The 19,516-nt window shown below is 42.9% G+C and overlaps 1 protein-coding gene across 1 annotated transcript in view; it reads right to left on the reverse strand.

The window, feature by feature from the left end:
* The window catches only part of LOC126414895 (uncharacterized), a 347,263-nt gene that overhangs the window by 21,658 nt on the left and 306,089 nt on the right, over nt 1-19,516 (reverse strand). The window lies entirely within an intron of this gene.

Genomic DNA, 19,516 nt, shown 5'->3' on the forward strand with positions numbered 1-19,516 from the left:
TCTTTGGATCTTCTCTATCTCCTCCGTCAACCTGATCTGGTACGGATCCCACACTGATGAGCAATACTCAAGTATAGGTCGAACGAGTGTTTTGTAAGCCACCTCCTTTGTTGATGGACTACATTTTCTAAGGACTCTCCCAATGAATCTCAACCTGGTACCCGCCTTACCAACAATTAATTTTGTAATTGTTAGATAGATAGAGAGGTAGACAGATAGATAGAAAGAGATAGGGGTAGACAGATAGATAGAAAGAGATATTTTCTATTAACAAAAGTCTCCTCCCCCTTGCCACCAGTCAGTCTTTAAACTATTATATCCATTATTTCTTCCTATCTTGCGGTAATCTTTCCATCCGTGTGTGTCCTCAACATTCCTGTTTCACCTAATGTAATCTTTCTTCAACAATTTTTCACCTATATTATTTCTTTTAATTTACTATTAGGTATTCCTGAATTAAAGCAGCTGTCCCATTCATTTGTCCCTTCTCCTGGTGAAAGTTTTCAATATTCTTCCCTTACTTATTCCTCCAAGTAAATCATCTATTACTTTCTGTATCCAGTGAGTTTTATAAAAATCGAAATGAAAAAAATCTGCGTCTGCTATTTAGTCGTTCTTTTCACCAACATGATAGTTTTCTAGTTTTTTTAACAGTTTTATTATTAAGCTCCCAGTTGCTTAGCAGTAGCAAATATGTTACACACTTGCGTATCATGACATCATCCGCCCGCTACGAGACGTCTGCTAACGTAACATCGCCCGCAGTAGCTCATTACCCATGGAAAATTATCCTTCCTGGTTACATCCATCGTCTTCTTAACAACCCAGCCACTGCAGCATCGTAGTTATCCGCCGATATCAGGGAGTGACTTTCAATTAAAACGTCCTCCCTTGTACAGGAGTTACATAATGTGTGTACTAGTACAGGTTGTGACGCAGGAACGACGGCATATGGAAGTTTTTATCTGGCCGTGAGTCGTGCACGAATAGCCAAAGCAGTTACGGAGACCGCTCGTGTAAAGCGGGAAATCCGGGCTCATGTAACGGTCCGGCACAAATTTTTATTGTCATCATTCCCTTACGCAGCTGATAGTTGTTCGTATTCGCAAATGCCAACACATTTCGTGTACTTTATAGCGGCTGTAGTCAACGCAGTGCCGATTTCTTTGGACGTGCATGTATGTCCAAAGGAACAGTGAATCGTTCTTCTTAGCAACACAGGCACTGAAATATCGCAAATATTCACACCTGTCAGTGCTTGCTTTCTTTGGAAGTGGAATTATTACATCCTTTCTGAAGTATGGGGAGCCGGCCGCTATGACCGAGCGGTTCTAGGCGCTTCAGTCCGGAACCGCGCTGCCGCTACGGTCGCAGGTTCGAATCCTGCCTCGGGCATGGATGTGTGTGATGTTCTTAGGTGAGTTAGGTTTGAGTAGTTCTAAGTCTAGGGGACTGATGACTCAGATTTTAAGTCCCATAGTGCCTAGAGCCATTTGAACCATTTGAAGTATGGTGATATTTCGCCCGTCTCTTGTATCTTGCATACCTCGTGGAATAATTTTGTTATTACTAGCTTTCCCAATGATCTCACTAATTCTGAGCGAATACAATCTACTCTAGAGGTCTTGTTTCCACTTACGGTTAGGTCTTTCAGTGCTCTGTCAAAGTCTTCTCGTGGTATCTTACAGTATCTCTCACCTCTTCTTCGCCTAGCTTTTTTCTTCCTGTAACATTATCCGCAGTTTTGTTCCACTTACACAGATCTCTTATGTATTCCACCCACATTTCACCTTCCCATCTTTGCTTAGAAGTGGCTTGCCACCTGATCTCTTGATATTCATACAGTTGCTTCTTTTTCTCCAAGTGTCTCTTTAATTCTCCTATGATTACCAGCATCTGTCTTCGTTTCCGCCAGCTATAGATGCTTCTACAGCCTTGTATTTGTCCTTTACCCATTCCTGCTTAGTTATTTGGTAATTTCGGTCAGTCACATTTTTAGACGCCTGTATTGTCTTTTGTCTGCTTCATTGCTTTCGTCAATGAAATTCAATATCTCCTGAGTTACCCAATGATTTCTACTAGGCTTTTTCTTCCTGTCTTTGTGATCCTCTACAACCCACCCTACTTCATCTCTCAATGTTGCTAGATATCTCCAATATATTAGTTGCTTATGGAAAAAATTAAATATCAACTGTTAAGTGTTGGGTTGGCAAACTTTTGTCACCCACTGCAGTACGCATGAATACTTCGCCAACCACAGAGACAAAGAAGAAAAAAGTGAAAGCACAAAAAGAAGAAAAAATGATATCGCCTCTCATAGAAAATGCATAAATAACTAACTCTTACAATAAGATTATATTAAATTTGCCTAGCCGTCTTTATTCTCTTTAGCTTACTTCATTTATTGTATTTCTATATTTTCTCCTTTCGTCGGTTAAATTCTCTATCTCCTGAGTTATCCAAGGACTTCTACCAGGCAAATTCGTTCTGCCGAAGCGATTCTCTGCCGCCTACCTACACTATTCATCTCTCAACGCTACCCATTCATTTTCTATTGCATTACTATTCCAAATTTCAGTCCAACTTTGCCTACAGCTCCCTCTGAAACTCTCAAAAAATCTGTAGATTCTTCAATTTATCCAGGACCAGTTTCCTTTAATTTCTTACCTTTTTGCAATTTCTTCAGTTGCTTTCTACATATCATAACCACTACATTGTGGTCAGAGCCCACACGTCCCCCTGGTAGTGTCTTACAGTTTACAGTCTCGTTTGGAAATCTGTGCCTAATCATTATATAATCAATCTCAAACCTTCCATTGTCACCAGATCTCTGCCATACACAAAACCTTTTTGTATGATTCATAAACCAAGTCCTAGCAATGATTAAATGACCACGCAAACGGAAAATTAAATTATGCTGTGTGGAAAATTCTACCAGCTGTGTTCCCCTTTCATTCGTTTCCCGACTCCATTTCCTACTACTATTTTCCCTTCTCTTCCTTTTCCTACTATCGACTTCCTGCCTTCCATCACAGTTTTCCTCTCCTTTAACTATCTGATTTTTTTTTTAATCTTCTCATACATTCTTTCAATCTCTGGTGCTAGTTGGCATATAAGATTGTGCTACTGTGGTAGTTGTTGGAATCAAGTCTGTCTTGGCTACTACATTATGTTCACTATGCTGTTCGTAACAGTTCACCTGCATTCCTCTTTTCGTATTCAGTATTAGACCTATTCTTGCATCATGCATATCTGAAGTTGTATTTATAATTCTGTACTCATCTGGCCATAAGTCCTTTTTTCCCTGCCACCACACTTCACTAATTCCCACTACAGCATTTCCCTTTTTAAATTTTTTAACGTTCCTACTCCATTAAGAGGCCTAACATTTTGCGCTCCGACTCGTAGAATGCCAGTTTTGTTTTACCTGATGACGATATGACGATATCTTACCGAGTAGTCTCCGCCCGGAGATCTGATCTGTGGACTGTTTTACTACCAGAATATTTTTCCCAACAAGATGTCATCATCATTTGACCATTAAGAAGAGCTGCATGTCCTGGAAAAATAACGCCTGTAAATAGGAATGCAGGTTTTCTCGGAGAATCTCGCTGATGAAGTTTTTTCGGGTTATTAGCTGAGTCAAGATATCGTTCTGCGGCAACGTTTCGACAGGTTGCCTACTCTTCATCTTCGCCTGAAGATGACGAGTAGGAAACTTGTCGAAACGTTGCCTCTGAACGACGCCTTGACTCGGCTGATTACCCGAGAAAACTTCATCATCAATAACGGCTGTAGGTTCCTCCTGGTTTCAGTCGTTCGCAGTACAAGCAAAGCAAGGCCACGTTGGCTGATTGTACAAGGTCAGATCGTTTAACTATCCAGACTGACGCCCTTCGAACTACTGAAAAGGTTGGTGCCACTCTTCAGGAAGCACATGTTTATGTGGCCTTTTTAGAGATTAATGAACTCTATTATCATAGCTAATTCTGTAATGGATTTACTATGGTCCGACTTTTTGTAAGAAGAATGGTCGCTTGTAACTTCTCTTTCACCGTTCAGGTGCAAACTCAGAACACACACTGGGGTGTAAACGCAAACGAGACCCTGCGCGTACACTGTGCAGTGGCTTGCGGAGCATATACGTAGATACGTAGACAAACGGTGGAAGAATACGTCAAGGACGCTACAGCTGACTCGCTTGTCACAAACAGAGTGAGGCGAGAAAGTCCTTGTGTAAAAATGGTTCACGAGAAGGCCTTACTTATTATACATGACTAATAAAAGAAAATGCATATTCCTGCTGACTTACAGAGTTCTTTTAAGCGTAATCTCCTTTCTCAGATAGTATTTCGGTAAGTGTATAAAGGTGTTTATTTCTGATAACTATTGTTTACTGGTTTGTGACTTGGTTTCTCTTAACCTTGTTCACACATTTCATCGCCGTCTTTTGTTTTAAGGATAAGACTTTATGGGCATATTTCAATGACTACTAAATACTTTAATAGTATGGTTTTAATGACGACATATTTATAAAAATATTTTTCTCATGAATGCCATTTCAGCGGTATGGAATTTTTCGCGTAGCTGATGGCTGTATCTCACGCGAGTTCTGAGACCATTTTGCTGCTCATTTTACAGCTTGAAATAAATAGAGTAGCTGAAGAATCGCCCCGGAAACCGAAATCTTCACGGAAAAGAAAGAGAAATACTGAAGAATGGAAAAAATAAAATGAAACGTCGACGTAATACTGGTCAGCAGTATGTGTCCTGCAAAACCAACAAGACAGTTCAGGCAGCAACTACAGCAGCGGTGGCCAAGAATATGGCTGACGGACCGTGCCCTGGCATGAGTGTCATAATAGCGTTATAGCGCTCAGCCTACCTGGCACGTCCCCCCCCTCCCCCCCCCCCTCCCTGGAAGGGGGAAACTGCGAACGTGCCGCATTTAAATACCAATGCAGGCGCACTTTGTACGACTTTGCTTTATATTTCACATTTCTCAACAACGCAGTTTGCGAGGTGCCGGGGCTAGCAGTGTATTTAACACTAAATTCTAAAATCTACATATGTAAATGATGCTCTAAGCTCCCCCCCCCCCCCTATTCTAACTCCGACTTTTGCTGTTGCACAAGGGTTAAAAAATATATGCAAACTGACTGTAATCAACCCTGCAAGTGGAGTAGAAAAGAGTTTGGCACCTGCAATAATTTAATTTGATAAATAAGTTAAAAAAAGGAAGGTTTCATTAACGTAGTGAGAAATGATGGGTTGCTCTACCGATTAACAGAATGAAAGTTCTGTCCAAAATAACAATATGATTTATTAAGACTAAACACAAAATAATAAACAAAAACACATGAAACATTTATAATACATCAAATTGGCTCAAATTGGGTACTCAAACAAACGCTGTGAAGGTGAAGTTGTCCCTAAACTAGATTGTGAGGTTTATGACGAAGTGGTATGTGGAGCCAATTCCTTGCCAGTCAAATCTTAAGAGAGACACACAGCTAACCCAACATTAATTGCTGCTACTCAAGACAGAACAAAGTTAGAAAAAGACGAACAGGCGCGCTCTGCTGAGCTCTGATTATCACCTAGGAAAATCCCTGTCTGCCGGTGCTGCGGACATACATTACCAAACTGTCTTCTTAACTGCCAGAACACGATCTGGCGTACCGAAGGCGATGGCTGGTTGCTTCGACGTCCTCGACCGAAAGGCGAGAGCTGACTACCTAGAGCACCCGTACAGGCCGAACACACAACATTCCCGCCCCCACGACAGTGGCCGTGGTTAAACGTTCCAATCAGCAACTCGAAAACCGGCGGAAAATTCCACTCCATTGCCAGAGCACTACCATTCCACCAATGGAGATTCTTGGCGCCAATTTCTGCGCTGATTTTGATGCGTCACGGAGCTATGCCCTGAGCAAGGCAATCACAGTTACTATATTGCAGAAAGCGCGGGAATTTTCCCGCCACAACTGCCTGGGTACACAAGTCATTCCCACGCCCCGCTGGTAGCCCGCCAGAAAGTGTTTTTGCTAAGTTTCTGCGAAGTAACGGAACCTCTAGCCCAGCCGCTACTTCAGGCCCCTCCGGGCGTGTCTTTTGACAATGCCGGCGTCTGGAAAGCATTCACTCGCCTCCCTGACACTCGTCGGCTTAACCCTCTCGAGATCCGCAGAGCCCGCCTGTCACCGGACCACCTGGGTGACGAGAGACGCTGCGTGGGAAGTCCGCGTGTGAAGGAATAGCAACTTTTCACCGCATGCAATTAGAGACGAAAATCGTAAGATAGAAATATGAGAGGGGGCTCATGCCACCTCTCAAGTTTAAGAAAGTATTAAAAAATCAAGTACTGATCAAACATTTTTGGTGCGCTGAAGAATGTAATTTTTAGTCCATTAAACTTCGGGCATGCAGCCGCGCAAATAAAATTTCCTCCACTGATAATTCTGCCGCGTATCGTTCGGTCATCCTCAGAGCGAGCCACAAGGCTGACGACAAGATGCCAAACGTGGCCTTATACGCTCCACCGCAGCGGTATTGAGCATGCGGATCATAGATGCTGGCCGGCGGCAAAGAAATACGCTTACACATGCGCCGCCTGTGTAGAAGGCGTAGAGATATTCGATTCGCTTATCGATGTATGATCGGCGGCGGTGACACCATGACGACTTCTCTGCAGTTTAACTACCCCAAGAGCCGGATTTCATGCTTTGCCCAAATTAAAACCATTATCTCTATTTATTAAATTATTAGCTAATCTAATCTCTATAGCTTCCTTGAAGACAAATTCCCAAAAGGAAAAGTTTTACATCACTGTAATTTATGGAATTCCCTGTATCAATACAATGTTCGACCACAGCTGACTTGTCTGGCTGTAATAAGCGTGTGGATCTTACATGGGAATGGTCAGACTTGTCATGTCGAAACCTATGTTGCTTTTTTTACCACTGTGAGTTAACATTGCAAGAAGTCTATATGCAGAATTTTAGCTGCTGACATGACCTGGAAGTCTGTAAACAATTTTATGAAGTAAGACATTATTGTCGCATGGTTTCTGTGCTTATAACTGCCTCTTGTACAACCCTGACCTCTCTCGCTACGTTATACCAACGCCATCTAGGGACAAGGAGGCGTTAGCTACGCGCCGCTCTCTTGCCACAGCAGTGAGAGAGCTGATTCCCCCAGTGAAAGCGATCGTATGATAATTAAACATTCGTTGACAAATATGGCTAATATGTTATCTACAACATTCTTTCCAAATAGCTATGAAATAGACACAAATAAATATATGGTTTAGAACACGTCCAAATTTTATTTCTTGTAATTACCGCAAAAATGCGAAATACTGATACAATGTTCAAAACACAGGTCTTTTGTGCACCAAGAACATACAAGCAAAGACGACATACGACAGCCCTGTGAATCACAGACGTTGTTAGATGTCCGTAGACCAATCTCGGAATGAATCAGCCCTAGTATCAGTATATTTCGAGGAGTGCCACGCATATTTAATCAAATTCTGAAACCGTGGGGAGGAAAATTGATAATGTACTACGGATTGCAGCTTGAGAATATTGTCACGGTGATAGACAGGAAATTGCAGTGATCTGCACACAATAATTTTCTCTGTTAGCTTTCTGTAAAATGCCTTTCACTGACGGAAAAATTCTCTGTCTAAAGGTTGAATTACGTTCATCGTTAATTAATCAGACCTATTATGACCTGACCACGAATCTACAAGGAGAAGAGATTTGTTCCCTCAGAACGGAAGAAAACATGGCGCATGAAAAGTGTAACGTTTTCATTTCCCATTTTTCCAGACTTCGATGCGTCTACCTCAAGATCGTTTGCGTAGAACATTGTTCTTTTGACACGTGGTCCAAAACGTCCAGTTGGTTCTCGAAGACACACATATAGTTTAGGCAGCAATGAACCATCCAGACTAATTATGGGCATTATAGTGTATGAATGGGTGAGTGCAGTCGTGGACTGCGCAATCGCCTCAATATGTTTTTCCCCTTTGAATGACAGTGTTCTTTTCGCACGCATTTCTTTTTGAAAACCTGACTGATCTGCATTGTACACGTACGATTCACTAAAACTAGCGATCTCATTTTATGCATTCGTAAGAAAAGCTCCTATCATTTCGATTTGTGTTTTGTGTCACTTCATTTTCCGACCTGTTTCTCGATACATTTTTTTTTTTTTTTTTTTTTTTTTTGGCCACGATTTTATGTGATCTTTTGAAGGGACTAATCCAACTTTGAGAAGCTGTAAATTCTTTAGCGCCTGTTGCATTGGCAATCTCTAACGCTCAATCACGCAAAGTTGTATCGCTGACACTAAATGACTGTTGTCTGGCATCGGTAAATAGCTCAAAAAGTCGCGCATTTTACCTCCGTCGCAATTTCCAGTCGACTCTTACGTCGTCCAGCGACTTCCATTTTCCATCTGTACAATTCACGTTCAGAACGGGCAAAGCGATACTTATTTTGAACAGTACTGACACGTAGGCGTTTCTTACCACTTTCGTTCAACCAACACGTCACCGCTGTTTCTTTATCTGATAAGGTAATTGTAGTTGCTGGTGTTACTTTCGGAGATAATTGATGATGATACGTGGCACTATCACTCGAAGAGTCTTCATGATTGCAACTTTCGTCGGTGTCTTCGCCGTCAGTAGATTCACAGTCTGCATTATCGAGTGTTTCAGTTGTTTCTAGCCACATGTCTGCGCCATTTACATGCTCGTCTAGAAGCTTCACAACCATGTCGCACAACACATAGTCTTCACGCGTGTTTTCTGTTGATTGCTTCATTTGGCGTCTGTGGTATATCTCCATGGTAAGCAGCAAAACATTTACAGGGTTCGCCATCACCTGTGAGGGGAGATTGAATGTTCACAGTAAAGTGGCTTGCGGAGTGAGCATGTACAGAACATCTTTCACATCTCTAACCAGTTTCAGGACGATATGTTTCGAAATACGCACCAGAAATTAAAAGGACGTGCATGCCACAGAAATGAATATTCGTTTCCCCTTTCCACCAAAACCGTGCAGCGATATTCATCTTTAGTGAACACCGCGATAAGACGGCCGCACTTCCCGACCATGCGCACAACGCTCGCGACTAGACATTTCCAGGGGTGGCCAGCCGTCACTGCAAGCGCCAAGCAGGAAAAACAGCCATGATCGTGATTTTTTTTGGTGACTTCCAGTTCATATCAACAGCTACAATTTTGCATACGGACCTTTTGCACAGTTAAATAACAGTGCTAAAAAAAGCAATACATGTTTCGTCATGACAAGTCTGACCATTCCCTTGTTAGATGCTCCACACATCTCTCATGAACGGTGCGTGTTGTTTGACCTATGTACGACTTATCACAATTTCCGAGAGGACTCTGATACACACCCGCTTTATGAAGCTGTAAATCGTCCTTCACAGAGCCGAGTAAAGGTGCAATCTTCGTGGGGGACCGGAAGATCAGCTTAACACAGTGTTTCTCAAGAATACGGCCTATCTTCGAGGAAAGAGCACCCACATAGGGCAAAAACGCACTAGATCTAAGGGAATTACTATCTTCTTCCCCATCACATACTTACATTCTAGGTTTTGCATTGAATTTGTTGCGAAGAAAATCCATTCGATTTACTCGTAAAAATGTTCTTGAGGTATGTGAACTCTTCTTGCAAATTGTCTTTATCGGATGTACATTGCGCCCTATGCACTAAGGTCTTCACCTGTGGTCTGTGAAGGGTAATGGCAGCTACTGCCATGAAGATACAGATTCGTGTGTGTTGGCTTCCGATATTCGGTATATCCTAATGTGCCATCAAATTTACGACGAACGACAACATCCAAATTTATTTGGTACAGACTGTCGGCATGCGGACAGACACGGACTATTTCACAGATTTTGGCACGTAATCGTAACTTATTTAGTTTCATAATTTAAAAAAATGTCTTTCACATATATGTTGATCGAAATATAGAAGCATCTTTGCAACCTCAGTATGAATATGTGGATACTTTATCTGAGGAAACCAATGTAGACGTCCTGGACAGTTTTAACGTTAAAGGGATTTGTATTTAAAAAATAAATACCTTGCAGGTCAGTCAGTTACTTCTGCACATGCACAGCGGCGCTTTCAACTAAAACGGCAAAAGGTCTCGAAAACAGTTCGAAAACAGATGTAAGACTGGCAGTGTCCTCAAAAAGTTTGGGCAACTATCCTCGTAACTCTTTCCAGGCCACAAGGAATTCTTCAGACCTTTCAACGCCAGTGAGCGTGAACTTGACGGTGTATCAGAATGTGTCCTTTCCACAACGCGATTTTCTTTTCAAATGCATCCTCATAAAATCAGAAATATATTGTTTCTCTCGCTGCAATGTCTTACTGTGCGTAGTGTGCGGTCAAGTCCACTTAAAATGCGAGGTCCGCAATCCACTCTGGAAGTTCTAATTTTCGTTCCTGCGCTACTTTTTTTTCATAAATTCAACAACAGCGAGTTTTAAATGGAAAAATCGTTGCAGGCAAGCCCCTTGAATTAACCAGCGTACTTTCCAGTAATGAATAAAGTCTCCATATTCTTCGTTCAGTTACATCGAAAACTGTTGCAACTGACGATGAAATAATGCATGCAAGTCAGAAAGTTTACTATTCGTAACCCTAGTTTCTTCACGTACTCGAAGCCTGCAAATTTTGCACAGAGTGCTTCTTGATCTACAGAACAATGAATTCCGTCTGTCGATCGTTGTAATTTGCTGTCACCACCATCTAAGTTTTCCAATTATCGTGATGTAATTTTTAGAAACCTGAAAGACGTGAGTGAAGGGAGTCTGAGAATTGCTGCGCAAGAAGCTGTGTCAACAAATGATCGAGTGAATGGTCTATGGGACTTGGCAGAAACACCTTTCATGATTGTGTTGTTGCTGCCGCATCATTTTATACCGGTTAAGTAGAGGTTCTAACAAACTGTCGTCGAGGATGTAGTAATGAAATGCCTAATAATAAATGTGACAAAAACTGTGTTGGTGTATTGGAGGCATGGAGGTTCGAGGTACCGTAGGAATATGCAAACGGTCGGTAGATGGACGTGGTATGCGTTATTTACACTGCTGGCCATTAAAATTGCTACACCAAGAAGAAATGCAGATGATAAACGGGTATTCATTGGACAAATATACGAGGGCTATCCACAAAGTACATTACGTTTTGGAATTAAAAATAAATACAGTATTGGAATTTTTTTTTATTATAAACAGATGAAAGCCACATTTAAATACAACTATTCTACATAGTTGCCATTTAAATTAAGGCACTTATCGTAGCGATGAAGAATATAATAATTCCAATCTCAAAGAAAGCAGGTGTTGACAGATGTGAAAATTACCGAACTATCAGTTTAATAAGTCACAGTGCAAAATACTAACGCGAATTCTTTACAGACGAATGGAAAAACTGGTAGAAGAGGACCTCGGGGAAGATCAGTTTGCATTCCGTAGAAATGTTGGAACACGTGAGGCAATACTAACCTTACGACTTATCTTAGAAGAAAGATTAAGAAAAGGCAAACCTACGTTTCTAGCATTTGTAGACTTAGAGAAAGCTTTTGACAACGTTAACTGGAATACTCTCTTTCAAATTCTGAAGGTGGCAGGGGTAAAATACAGGGAGCGAAAGGCTATTTACAATTTGTACAGAAACCAGATGGCACTTATAAGAGTCGAGGGGCATGAAAGAGAAGCAGTGGTTGGGAAAGGAGTGAGACAGGGTTGTAGCCTCTCCCCGATGTTATTCAATCTGTATATTGAGCAAGCAGTAAAGGAAACAAAAGAAAAATTCGGAGTAGGTATTAAAATTCATGGAGAAGAAGTAAAAACTTTGAGGTTCGCCGATGACATTGTAATACTGTCAGAGACAGCAAAGGACTTGGAAGAGCAGTTGAACGGAATGGGCAGTGTCTCGAAAGGAGGATATAAGATGAACATCAACAAAAGCAAAACGAGGATAATGGAATGTAGTCAAATTAAATTGGGTGATGCTGAGGGGATTAGATTAGGAAATGAGACACTTAAAGTAGTAAAGGAGTTTTGCTATTTAGGGAGTAAAATAACTGATGATGGTCGAAGTAGAGAGGATATAAAATGTAGACTGGCAATGGCAAGGAAATCGTTTCTGAAGAAGAGAAATTTGTTAACATCGAGTATAGATTTAAGTGTCAGGAAGTCGTTTCTGAAAGTATTTGTATGGCGTGTAGCCATGTATGGAAGTGAAACATGGACGATAACCAGTTTGGACAAGAAGAGAATAGAAGCTTTCGAAATGTGGTGCTACAGAAGAATGCTGAAGATAAGGTGGGTAGATCACGTAACTAATGAGGAGGTATTGAATAGGGTTGGGGAGAAGAGAAGTTTGTGGCACAACTTGACTAGAAGAAGGGATCGGTTGGTAGGACATGTTTTGAGGCATCAAGGGATCACAAATTTAGCATTGGAGGGCAGCGTGGAGGGTAAAAATCGTAGAGGGAGACCAAGAGATCAATACACTAAACAGATTCAGAAGGATGTGGGTTGCAGTAGGTACAGGGAGATGAAGAAGCTTGCACAGGATAGAGTAGCATGGAGAGCTGCATCAAACCAGTCTCAGGACTGAAGACCACAACAACAACAACATCGTAGCGATGGACGAGCTCGGAAATTCCTTCGTCGTAAAATTCGGCCGCCTGCGCCTTCAACCACGTGGTTACCTCTTCTTGAAGCTGTGGGGAATTTGTATGCCCCCACTGCAATGACTGCAATTTTGTCTCCCAGTTCACATGCTTAACCCATATTTAGTCACCAGTAACGATGCGACCGAGTAATGAGCCGCCATCTTTCTCGTAAGTGTCCAAAAACGTTAACGCTGCAGCCATTCGCTGATTTTTGTGAATCAAAAGAGAAAGATGGCGACTCATTACTCGATCGCATCGTTACTGGTGACGAAACATGGGTTAAGCATGTGAACTGCGAGACAGAATTGCAGTCAATGCAGTAGGGGCACACAAATTCCCCACAGCTTCAAGAAGAGGTAATCACGTGGTTGAAGGCGCAGGCGGCCGAATTTTACGACGAAGGAATTTCCAAGCTCGTCCATCGTTACGGTAAGTGCCTTAATTTAAATGGCAACTATGTAGAAAAGTAGTATTTAATTGTGGCTTTCATCCGTATACAATTAAAAAAATTTCCAATACTTTATTCATTTTTAATTCCAAAACGTAATGTACTTTGTGGATAGCCTTCGTATTATACGCAATTTGGGTGCATAGATCCTGAGAAATCAGTACCCAGAACAACCACCTCTCGCCGTAATAACGGCCTTGATACGCTTGGCCATTGAGTCAAACAGAGCATCGATGGCGTGTACAGATACAGCTGCCCATGCAGCTTCAACACGATACCACAGTTCATCAAGAGTAGTGACTGGCGTATTGCGACGAGCCAGTTACTTGGCTGCCATTGACCAGACGTTTTCAATTGGTGAGAACGTGCTGGCCAGGGCAGCAGTCGAACATTTTCTGTATCCAGAAAGGCCCGTACAGGACCTGCAACATGCGGTCGTGCATTATCCTGCTGAAATGTAGGGTTTCGCAGGGATCGAATGAAGGGTAGAGCCACGGGTCGTAACACATCTGAAATGTAACGTCGACTGTTCAAAGTGCCGTCAATGCGAACAAGAGGTGACCGAGACGTGTAACCAATGGCACCCCATACCATCACGCCGGGTGATACGCCAGTATGGCGATGACGAATACACGCTTCCAATGTGCGTTCACCGCAATGTCGCCGCACACGGATGCGACCATCATGATGCTGTAAACAGAACACGGATTCATACCTGCCGGCCGGAGTGGCCGTGCCGTTCTAGGCGCTACAGTCTGGACCGGGCGACCGCTACGGTCGCAGGTTCGAATCCTGCCTCGGGCATGTATGTGTGTGATGTCCTTAGGTTAGTTAGGTTTAATGAGTTCTAAGTTCTGGTCGACTGATGAAGTAAAGTCGCATAGTGCTCAGAGCCATTCGATTCATACGAAAAAATGACGTTTTGCCATTCGTGCACCCTGCTTCGTCGTTGAGTACACCATCGCAGGCGCTCCTGTCTGTGATGCAGCGTCAAGGGTAAGCGCAGCCATGGTCTCCAAACTGATAGTCCATACTGCTGCAAACGTCGTCGAACTGTTCGTGCAGATAGTTGTTGTCTTGCAAACGTCCCCATCTGTTGACTCAGGGATCGAGACGTGGCTTCACGATCCGTTACAGCCATGCGAATAAATTGCCTGTCATCTCGACTGCTAGTGTTACGAGGACGTTGGGATCCAGCATGGCGTTCCGTATTACCCTCCTGAAACCACCGATTCCCTATTCTGCTAAGAGTCATTGGATCTCGACCACCGCGAACAGCAATGTCGCGATACGATAAACCGCAATCGCGATAGGCTACAATCCGACCTTTATCAAAGTCGGAAACGTGATGGTACGCATGTCAGCATGTTGTATGTGTCGCCACCGGCGCCAACCTTGTGTGAATGCTCTGAAAAGCTAATCATTTGCATATCACAGCATCTTCTTCGTGTCGGTTAAATTTCGCGTCTGTAGCACGTCATCTTCGTGGTGTAACAATTTCAATGGCCAGTAGTGTACAATATCTCGGTGATCGTGAGTGTAAGACTTACACCAAGGTTAATGAGCCAAAGTGCTATGTTGATTATAAAACTGGAGTGTGCAGGGCACTTCCAAACAAGGATGAGAACAAGAATACGAAAACGGAAGTTACAACTAATTTTGTGGGCAAAATTTGAGTGTTAACAAGAGACTCGGTGGAGCTTGCCTACTTAACAGACAACAAATAGATCTTTTGCAAATATATTATGGTAATGCCATTATAAGTAATACAAATGGTCTAGAAACAATGACAGATACAGTATGGGCTTCGTTGTTCCATAAAGCTTGAACAGAAGCAAAACTCTCAACGTACGCTATGCCCTAAAAGCCTGGTTTTTCAACGGGTAGCCGGCCGGAGTGGCCGAGCGGTTCTAGGCGCTTCAGACTGGAACCGCGCGTCTGCTACGGTCGCAGGTTCGAATCCTGCTTCGGGCATGGATGTGTGTGATGTCCTTAGGTTAGTTAGGTTTAAGTAGTTCTATGTTCTAGGGGACTGATGACCTCAGAAGTTAAGTCCCATAGTGCTCAGAGCCATTTGACCAATTTTTGCAACGGGCTGCTGTTACTGGTGAAGTGTACAAGTGTAATCACTCACTGCCTTATATTGTCATGCAGACCTGTGTTACTAGGAAGTGAGTGATAAGAACTTGCTGATAAACTCTTTCACAATAGAACCCAGAAAAAAAACTAAAGCTTCAACAGCTGTATATAGGAACGTTGACAAATACTGTTTTTGTTGAAGTGAAACGTATGCAGACTAAGAGTGCATGGTGCAACTTTATGCTTCAATAGTGGTACCATAAGCAGTGCAAAAGTTTTCTATGAACCTGGAATGAACTCATTAAAGCAGATCGAGCTGCAGAGGCTACTTCAGAGCAAGCAAGAGTGCAGAGAAGCCAAGAACAGCCTCACGGAGTGAAATAAAGTGATTACGGTGCTGGACTGTGCACAGGTAACAAAAAATATAAGATACATTTTTTTAAAATTAGTATTGCTAAAACCTGCATTTTGGGTTATTTAGGAACCATTTTCTTAAAAACTATTCGAGATACAACACTGAGGTTTGGCACAACTATTTCACAGAATTCACAATATATTTTCACCACTCTTGACATTTCTTAAGTTCATACTTTAGGTATGGTATGGCGCTTTCTGAGAGAAACTTTTTTTTCAGATGATTTCCTTACAAAATAAAAAATATTGTGATAGATGAACTATTTGTGCTAAAGACAAAATTCTTCCCACACTTCTCAAGAATGTACCTTACAAACCACAAGTAAAGTTTCATAAAAATAGCATTTATACCTTTTGAGAAAATTTTATGTAAAAGGGGCCCTATTTTTATGCTTCAAATCATTAACATTTATTAACTAATTACTTTTTAGATTTTGAATTCGACAATCTAGAACCATGATAATTATATCAATGTTGCTTAAGATTTATACTACGTGCAGTAAAATATTCATTGAAATGAACTGAGAACTTTAAGACGATAACGATTTATGTTTGGTACAGCAAGTACCGGGTGATCAAAAAGTCAGTATAAATTTTAAAACTTAATAAAACACGGAATAATGTAGATAGAGAGGTAAAAATTGACACACATGCTTGGAATGACATGGGGTTTTATTAGAACCACCCCATATTGCTAGACGCGTGAAAGATCTCTTGCGCGCATCATTTGGTGATGATCGTGTGATCAGCCGCCACTTTCGTCATGCTTAGCCTCCCAGGATCCCAGACCTCAGTCAGTGTGATTATTGACTTTGGGTCTACCTGCAGTCGCAAGTGTATTGTGATCGACCGACATCTCTAGGGATGCTGAAAGACAACACCCGACGCCAATGCCTCACCATAACTCCGGACATGCTTTACAGTGCTGTTCACAACATTATTCCTCGACTACAGCTATTGTTGAGGAATGATGGTGGACATATTGAGCATTTCCTGTAAAGAACATCATCTTTGCTTTATCTTACTTTGTTATGCTAATTATTGCTATTCTGATCAGATGAAGCGCCATCTGTCGGACATTTTTTGAACTTTTGTATTTTTTTGGTTCTAATAAAACCCCTTGTCATTCCAAGCATGTGTGTCACTTTGTACCTCTCTATCTACATTATTCCGTGATTTATTCAGTTTTCAAATTTATACTGACTTTTTGTTCACCCGGTATAAGCACGTGTATCCTAGCCTGTTCTCTTGAAGGGATATCAGTCCATCAGTTAGGGTATGTTCTGTAGGATTTTGAAAAACAATTTAATTCTTGTAGGAACCCCAATCAATGACACGTGCCCATTCAAAAGTAAAGAGGTGGCAGTCGTGACTCATGCTCCTTTGAAAATAAAGCTTAGATAGCAGCAGTGATGATGCCGTATATCATTTAATATTTTCTACTCTGTTTCGCAGCCCTAGATGGCATTACCAGTAGTGTTCACAGGCAAACAATACGCTCAATTGCTTTGGCTGAAAGGCCGCAAGTAGGTGCTAGTTACTTCTATGAGAAGTTACTTATTCAACTGCAGTCTCTTCAATGATACAGCGAGGTGCAGAGCTGTGACTAAGCAGCCTGTTCTTCTTCTTCTTCTTCTTCTTCTTTTCTTCTCATTCATAACGAATGGCAGCAGAACATCTTAAACACCTTTTCAATATGAAAATTCTCCCTTTTCTCTACCTTCTTTACATGGCGGACATGCCGCCACCTTCACCCCCCTTACACATTCTCCAGTACGCCGATGACACCGCCTTCCTTGCCCTCGCCCCCATCCTGCAACGCTTCCAGCACCTTCTCCAATCCCATCTTGACCGGTTTATCACTTGGTGTAACCAGTGGCTGCTCAAGGCCAATCGTTCCAAGACCCAGGCGATCATTGTAGGCAAAACCACCCATTCCTTCCATCTCCTCGATTTCTGTCTCACTATCTGCGGCCATCCTATCAACCTCAGCCCTACCCTCAAGTACCTTGGCGTCACCCTTAAGTGTTGCCTCTCCTGGGCCCCCATCTCTGGACGATCAAAACCCAGGCACGCTCCCGACTCTGCCTCCTCAAGCTCCTTTCTGGCAGCACATGGGGTCTGGACCCCTCCACCGTCCTCCACACCTATAAATCCCTCATCCACCCTGTCCTCTGTCATGCCCATCCCACCTGGATCGCCGCCCCTCCTATCTTCTACAGATCCCTTCAAATCCTGGAACACCATGCGCTCCGCCTCGCCTATCGCATCCGCCTCCCCTCCCCCACATGGATCCTCTAAGACTTAATTCCTTTCCCACACCTCCTCCTTTTCCTCGAACGGATACAGATCCTTTACACCTCCCGCAAACTTGATCCCCCTCACCTGCTTGTCACTCCCTTCCTTTCCCACCTCCATCTCCTGCCACACCTGTACCCCCACATCCCACCTGCTCTCCACACTCCTTACCCTTGCCCAAGGTGGCTTCCGCCAGCTCCCCCTCCCTGATGATGCCCTCATCCCCTCCATCTACTCCTCCTACCAACTTTGATCCCTCCCTTCCTCCCCCTGTGTTTTTCCTCCAGGGCACCCTCTTTCCCTTCTCTCCCTCCTCTCTTCCTCCCTCCCTCCACTCCCCCCTCACCGGGCTTCCACGCACCCCCTTACCCTCTCCCCTCCCCCTCCATTCTTCTCTCCCACTGGCATCAAACCCCTCCCACTCTCCTTCCTACCCTCACCTCTTCCCTCTGGCAAGCCCCCGGCTTTTTTGTGTGAAGTGTGCATCTTCGTGCGCTGGAGATCGTCGCCGCACTGCTCATGTTTGTCGTCCCATCGGTGCATCAGTGTCTATCCGTCTAAGCTCCTCTGTTCATGTGTGACATTCTGTATTCTCCATTGTGTGCAGTGTTGAACTTTTTTTATCTGAGCAGTACGTCGGTGAACGACTTGGCTTATTTTTACTATGTTTGTCTCCCGCTTTTTGTCCTCCATGTATGTTTGTTTTTCTGTATTCCTGTTATACTGTGTGTCTTTCCTATGGCCGAAGAGCGGCGTAATTAGGCCGCTGCCGGCCTACCTTGTTTGTAAGGTATCAAAATGACAATAAAGGGTAAAAAATGAAAATTCATAGGCAGGAAGATTAGACGACCACATTCTATCACTGTCTGTAGATTTCATGCAGATGTCTTCCTATCAAAAGCTGCAGTGCAAGATGCGTTTTATGTAGGGCAATTTATTATAAGTATATTTTTCATGTACAATATTAAGACTGATACAAGCACCGTACACACTGAGCTGACAAAAGTCATGGGTTGGGCGGTGCCGGCCGGAGTGGCCGAGTGGTTCTAGGCGCTACAGTTTGGAACCGCGTGACCGCTGCGGTCGCAGTTTCGAATCCTGCCTCGGGTACGGATGTGTGTGATATCCTTGGGTTAGTTAGGTTTAAGTAGTTCTAAGTTCTAGGGGACTGATGACCTCAGAAGTTCAGTCCCATAGTGCTCAGAGCCATTTGAACCATTTGGTTAGGCGGTAGGATCACGTACACTAGGTATAAATGGGCAGTACATTGGCAGAGTTGTCATTTGTATCAGGTGATTCATGCGAAAAGGTTTCCGACGTGATTATGGCCGCTCGTTGGGAGTTAACAGACTCTGAAAGCGGAATGGTCGTTGGAGCTAGACGCGTGGAACAATGTTAAGAGTGTGCCGAGAATACCAAATTTTATGTATTATCTCTCACAACGGACCGAGAGCAGCGGCGTTTGCGTACAGTTTTCAGTGATAACAGACAAGCAACACTGCGAGAAATAACCACAGAAAGCAATGTGGGAGGTACGAAGAACGT

The sequence above is a fragment of the Schistocerca serialis genome, chromosome 1 (genome assembly GCF_023864345.2).
Source record: "Schistocerca serialis cubense isolate TAMUIC-IGC-003099 chromosome 1, iqSchSeri2.2, whole genome shotgun sequence".
Lineage (NCBI taxonomy): Eukaryota > Metazoa > Arthropoda > Insecta > Orthoptera > Acrididae > Schistocerca > Schistocerca serialis.